The sequence below is a fragment of the Acomys russatus genome, chromosome 16 (assembly GCF_903995435.1).
Source record: "Acomys russatus chromosome 16, mAcoRus1.1, whole genome shotgun sequence".
Lineage (NCBI taxonomy): Eukaryota > Metazoa > Chordata > Mammalia > Rodentia > Muridae > Acomys > Acomys russatus.
Window position 1 is genome coordinate 44544 of NC_067152.1, and position 6276 is coordinate 50819.

The 6276-nt window shown below is 48.6% G+C and overlaps 1 pseudogene; it reads left to right on the plus strand.

Annotated features, from left to right (window-relative positions):
• The first annotated feature begins 204 nt into the window (after nucleotides 1–204).
• Nucleotides 205–2451, plus strand: LOC127200179 (uncharacterized; annotated as a pseudogene).
• The last annotated feature ends 3825 nt before the right edge of the window (nucleotides 2452–6276 follow it).

A 6276-nucleotide genomic window follows, 5' to 3' on the forward strand; every position in this document is an offset into this window, starting at 1 on the left:
CTGTAGAGACATAGGAGACTGGCCATTCACAGAAGGGGATTCTCAAGCCTGACCTCTGTGGACCAGCTAGGTAGCGTCTCATCTGTCAGTTCCCTTCCTGAACACCCTCCATGTACCAAGGGTGGGCTAAGATGAAGCACTGTGGAAGCTAGTGCTGTCCCTTGTCAGCTGGATCTCAGGGAAGAACATTGAGCATCTTGTGCTATGGTGGATGAGTGTGATAAGAGGTAGGCAGATGAAGGAGGGGGTTCAATGTTACTTTGCCTGGGCTACAGTAACTCTGTCTCTTAGGCTGAGGCTTTGCTCATGGAAATGTCATGCCTCACAGTTATTTCTAAGAAAGGCCAAGCTGTCTGAAGTCTCAAGAACACAATGGCTCCAGGTCTCCTAGTTGCTGTGATTTGCAGACAATTTTTCATACCTTGCCTCCTAGACCCACTGCCTCACCTCTGGCTTCATGTAAACAAGGCAGTCTCTAATATTCAATCAATCTCTCTCTCTCGTTCTCTCCCTCTCTCTCTCTCTCTCTCTCTCTCTCTTTCTCTCTCTTTCTCTCCTGTGTTCATCTCCTCCTCTCCCTCATCCCTCTTTCTATGTTCAGAAAGACACTTTTTATAACCATTTTGCACATGCTTTGCTCCTAAACTCCACTGAGCCCCAACTTGCTGGTATATATAAAATCCTATTTAGAAATAGACTTGAGTCAGGGGTTATCCTCTCTAGCCTCTGCCTCCAGATCCCAGTGCTCAGAAACTCCTCCACCTGCCACCCTTGCCCTTTGCTGTTCACTGACAAACACTCCCTGCTGGTCAGACCTCCATGGGTACCTAGGTCTCCCTGGGGACCTAGTGTAGGGCCTTTACATGCTGGCCAGCCTCCCATGTGGTGGGCCTTGGACCCAGGGTTTCAGCCCACAGTGTGTGGGGTGCTGAGAGCTGGCATATGTCATGTCTGCCCCAGCCTCTACCTGCATGGCACCCTAGCCACCTTGAGGGGCGACCAGGCATGAGGCACAGGGCGCCAACATCACTGCCAAGGAGCCCTCCTGGAGGCCAATGTCCCGCTAGTCAACCTTGAGGCTCACAGGGATACTTCAGCCAGCCTTGGGAAACAACCAGGAATGCCTGTGCTTAGAGCCCACTGTCAGGTGACAAGCCTGAGCCCAATCCTCACAAGGAGAACTCGGGACTCTACAGCACGCCACCTCAGTGCCCTAGGCCCTTGCATGCCACGCAACTCCAGAGGTGCTGCCTCCTTGAGTCCAGTTCTCAGGAGTAGGGGGGACTTTTTGCAGGCTTTTCTATAGCCAACTTCAGCACCCTGGAGGCCATGGAGAAGGATATGGCTCGGAAGCTACATGAGCAGAAAGAGAAATGGGATCAAAGCCTGGTCAAGAATCCTCAAGAGTCAGAGAACTGCCCGTCTGCTGAGCTGAATGAGAACAGGCAGGCCCTCGAGGTAGGCAGGCCAGGGCAAGATGCATAGCCCACTTGTGATGAAGAGAGAGGAAGCCCCATTGCAGCCCTCCAAATAGGTGTGCTCCTGAGGAGGGGCCACACCTAGCCATCCCTGGCACCGGAACTTCTAAGCATAGTACCACCAGCAGCAACAGCACAGCCAGTCCAGCCAGCAAAAGCAGAACCTTCCCAGCCCCAGGGCATCCTTTCCATCTCCATCAGCCATCCTGGGGTTAGGATGCTTGGCCCCATTGATCACCACTCTGCAATCCCTGGCTCTGGCACCCACTTCTGGGCCCTGGCTAGCACCACCAGGTCCAGCATCTGCTTCCTGCTTCAAATAAGCACAACTAGACCCAGTGCTCCTGCCTGGCTCAGTGCCTCAGGCCATGCTTGGCACTTCTAGGATCCAGGCAGCTCTTGAAGGCCATTGAGACTCCATGGCATCTGGTTCCTCTTTATCTCAGTCACTGCCACAGGTCTCACCATTGCTGGCTTTGAGCTCATGGACTACATTGTCTCTGTGACCAGCTATGTAGGGCTGCCTCAGGATGGTGCTGACAGCCCCCACAGTCTCTGCTCATCCAGTGTCAGCTCCCTAGAACCTTGTAGCCACTCAGTCATCCCACCAGCTGTATCCCAGGCCAGTGCTCTTGGATCCAAGTCAGCAGAGCCAGTCCCATAGATCCCTTCTGGGCCAGCCTAGCTGCCTGCATCAGCCACCAGTGGCCCCCATGCAGCCTCAGCAATGAGTTGAAGGCCCAGAATGAACTAGTCCTCCTAAGGCTACCCTGCTGAGTCCCAAACAGTCAAGGCTGAAGTGCCCACTTCTTAGCCCAGAGAAATTCCACTACTCAAAAAACCCCACATGGGTCCAAAGAAGGCCCTGTGGTTCTCTGGGATGAGTGGTCCAGGGGCCTCTAGTGATGCCTGGTACCTGTTCTCCTGTTTACCCTGGACAGGCCCATTTCTGTTGCTTAACTACAGCATCTGAACTGAGAATTTTGATTATAAAAACAAAAAGTGCTATACCATTTTTATAACTGTAAAAGAAAAACCTGAAAGAAATAGAGTTGATGTCCAACCTTATTGGATTAGGATCTCAACACCTGAATAGACACAGATCCTACACACACACACAGCCCTCATCAAGCTTAGGGTCCAAATAATATGATTCAGAGGGAAATGTTCACAGAGATCTGGAAAACAGCATTCCAGGCTGACCATGGGCTAGCTTATCTTTACAGGGACTGTCAGGACGATACAAACCTGAGCAGGTGCTTTAATAAAGCCGTATGATGTAAGAACCCTGAGTCTCCCCCTTTGTCTGCTTAGCCTAATGGTTGTTGTATCCAAATTTACCAGTGCCACCACTTCAGAGTATGTCACTTGTCACATGTGGCTCCGGACAAAGGCATCTGGCTTTTGTTGCAAGTTGAGGCATCTTAGCAGTGACCTACAAGAGGCTGTACTGAATGACTGTGTGCTGGTTTTTTGTTGTGTGTGTGTGTGTGTGTGTGTGTGTGTGTGTGTGTGTGTGTTTCAACACATGACACCTCTCCATAGCCTAGGCTGACCACTTACTTCCCATTACCGTGCCCTCAGCCTCATGATTCCAGGTTTGGGTCATCATATGCTTTTTGGGAGTGTTTGCTTTTGATGTCTTGGGTCCCACGTGTGCTGACTCAAGCTCAACTGATCCAACCAGACCTGTGAACAGATGACCACATCTTCACTAAGAGCTTCATGGCTGGGGTGAGCTCCGTTGAGGCTCTGGGGGATATTTTCATCACTAATATGTGATTTCTCATGTTTTTTTACCTCCTCACCTCAAACTGTAACAGTCTGAGGATCTTCCCCCAAATGCTTGGTCTTGTCAAGGAATCATCATGCCTCCTCCTCCGTTATCCTGACCTGATTTCTCAGCATCTTTATTTCTCTCCTTATCGAGTATGAATCTTAAGAAGAGGAAGGGCCATTCCTGAGCAGTGTTTTAAAAGTGAGCCTTCAAATCCACATGGAAGAAATAATGAATAAAATATTCTACTGAAACAAAGAAACTCTCCAGCTTTGGAGGGAGGGTGCCGAAGGCTCTCTCTGTGTCACTGGACAGGCTCCTTTAACGGACACCTTGGTCTCCAGTGAATTTGAGGAGAGCTAGTTAGCAGGTTGGCTAGGGCAGTGCCATGTGACATCATCAGCAGTCCCTTCCCTGAGAATCCATTGTATCCTGGAGAGCCTTAGCATGCTCTGTGATGTCACCCCTGTTGTGGGGATATCAACTGCCTGTGGAGAAGTCATTCAGTGTCTATAGGGTGAGTCCTTCGACATGTCTCGGCTGAGCAGGTTATTTGGGAGAGAGAATGGAGCACTTGGAGGAACCAAGGAGAGGCCAAAAGAATCTGGCCTTCGGTCTTGGTGCAGAACGAAAAGAAATAAATGGTCCTGGGGAAGGCACAGTGAGTTTTGGGCAGGCCATGGGGAGCTTCCTGGAGGAGGTGAGGCTGGGCTGGGACTTTCAGTGAGGGACTCAAAAGCTGGGAGCTTCTGGGAAGCAGGAGGTCTACCCTGTTCCTCTGGATTCCTAAAGAGCTGGCCCTATCCTGCCAGCTCAGAATTTTCCTGGGCTATCAGTGTGGATGGCTTTGTTAATCTGGCAACAGTGAGCCTCTAGTATTCCCTCCCCCTCAGGATTCTCCTTGGGACTCAGCATGTTCTCCCTGGTCTGTACCACCAACCAGGCAAGTTCACTTGTGCTTATCTCCCTACAGGGTCTACTGGGAAGGCATTATCCCAACTGCCCATCATCACTGAGCAGGAGCAGCAAATGAAGAAGTTGGAGAAACTGACCATACAGATACACAGCATGACTTGTGAGAGAGATGAATTGCATGGGATCTTGGCCCATTACACTGACAAGGATTTGAACAACAGGTAGTCATTGTGCCCAGTTCTCTCTTGAGTGTCTTGATCCCTCTGTGTCAACCCCAGCTTCCCTCACATCACAGGAGGCTGCACCACCAGGGTGTCCTCATGCTCAAGCAAGTTTTCCTGAGTGCATATGAGATGCAGAATTTGAAGCCCAGGCAGGAGTCAATAGAGACACAGCTTGTCCTGCTTCCTCCAAAGGAAAAGCAGAGCCTGTAGCCTGAATTACAGTTCAGGGGTATGGGCAGTAGCTTTTAAGGGGCCTTGAAAGAACTTGGCTTGTGGGAGATGCTAGGTATCATGAGTTTAAGGTGAATCTTTGCACTTGAGCAGCAGGTGCCTGGAGTTTGGTTGCTCCTGGCAGCACTTGTTGGGGTCTGGTCCCACATGGATTCTCTCAGTGTGTGACTGAAAGGCCTGGAGCTCATCACTGATCCTCTCTGGTCTTCTGTGTTAGACTTTGACACGATGCCACACCCATGTATTCCTTTAACATCATGTGTGTGTGTGTGTGTGTGTGTGTGTGTGTGTGTGTCTGTGTGTCTGTGTCTGCGTGTCTATGTCTGTGTGTGTTTGTATGTGCATGGGCACATGTGTACCTGGGAGCAAGGAGGCACATGACTTCTACCATGTGGATACTTTCTGAATTCTCTCCAGACAGTCATATGGTTGAGGGTAGGTGAGGGTTGATAATTTTCCTGTCTCATAGATTTGAGGTGTTGTCAATGCTGAGGCCAAGGAGTCTCACTTTTAGCAGCACAACTCTTGGCCACTGTGCACACCTAGGTGGCACATTGGAATCTATTAATGAGTTTATAAACCTCATTCCTAGAAATATTGATTATGTACTCTGGGCATCCATATTGCAGTTGGAAGCCAGGATGGAGAATCCCCACTCTGTAAAGAAGAGAAATGTCATCACAGGTTTCTAGTAGGACCAGGCCTATGGCAGAGACTTTAGGGAACTTCCTAGAGAGTTAGTCTCTTTCTGCAGGTCCAGTGAAGAAGCTATGAAGCCCAGCTCCCTCCCTCTTTGCCCCCTGCCTCTGCTGACTTGGGCCTGGAATAATAAATTTAATAAACACCAGGAGGTCCCAGTATCTACCCATGCTCTCTGAGAGACTCCACCCAGTGGAGGATTGGGACAAATACTGGAAATCATTGCCAAATTCTGGGCAAAGAGCTGTCAGTTATATAAAAGAGTGGCCCAGATAAAAAACATTAACAAGTATTTAAGATTATGGATAAAAAGTAACTTAATAATAATAATAATCATTAGAAACAAATGACATGGGAATGGGGCAGGATCCCATACCTGCCCCACTATAAAAAATATAGTTCCTACTTATAATGAAGGTTACATCTAAGTCATTGCTACAGAATTTAATATATTGATACAAAACATGGGCATGTCAAATAACTGGCAGATTTTAACACAAGAATATATATCCTAAGTCTAACAGATAGATATGACTCTATCAATATATGAGGTAAAATAGTTGAATAAGGTCTTCAAAAGGCTCAGAGACACACAGAATGTGGCATTTAAAGTTGTTCTCACAATCCTAAATTTCTTCAACAACAAGACAAGTTAACTCCTGACAATACCCAGCCGACCTCAAAGATGATGAGCATCAAAGAGCCTCCTTATGGACATGGCTTCAAAGGTGGCAAAATAACCACTGGGCAAAATGTCCTCATTCCTGCCACAAACAGAATCTGCCTAAAAATGGGCAACTTAGATGCAGGCAGAGTCGACGGCCTCATTCTGCCAAGTCAGGGTAAGCAAGTCCTCAGTAGTTCCTGCCCTGCGAACAAGTCCAGTAGAGATATTAGGCCAGAAAGCTGAAGACAAGGCTCCAACATTATAAAGTGTATTGGGTGACTGGTC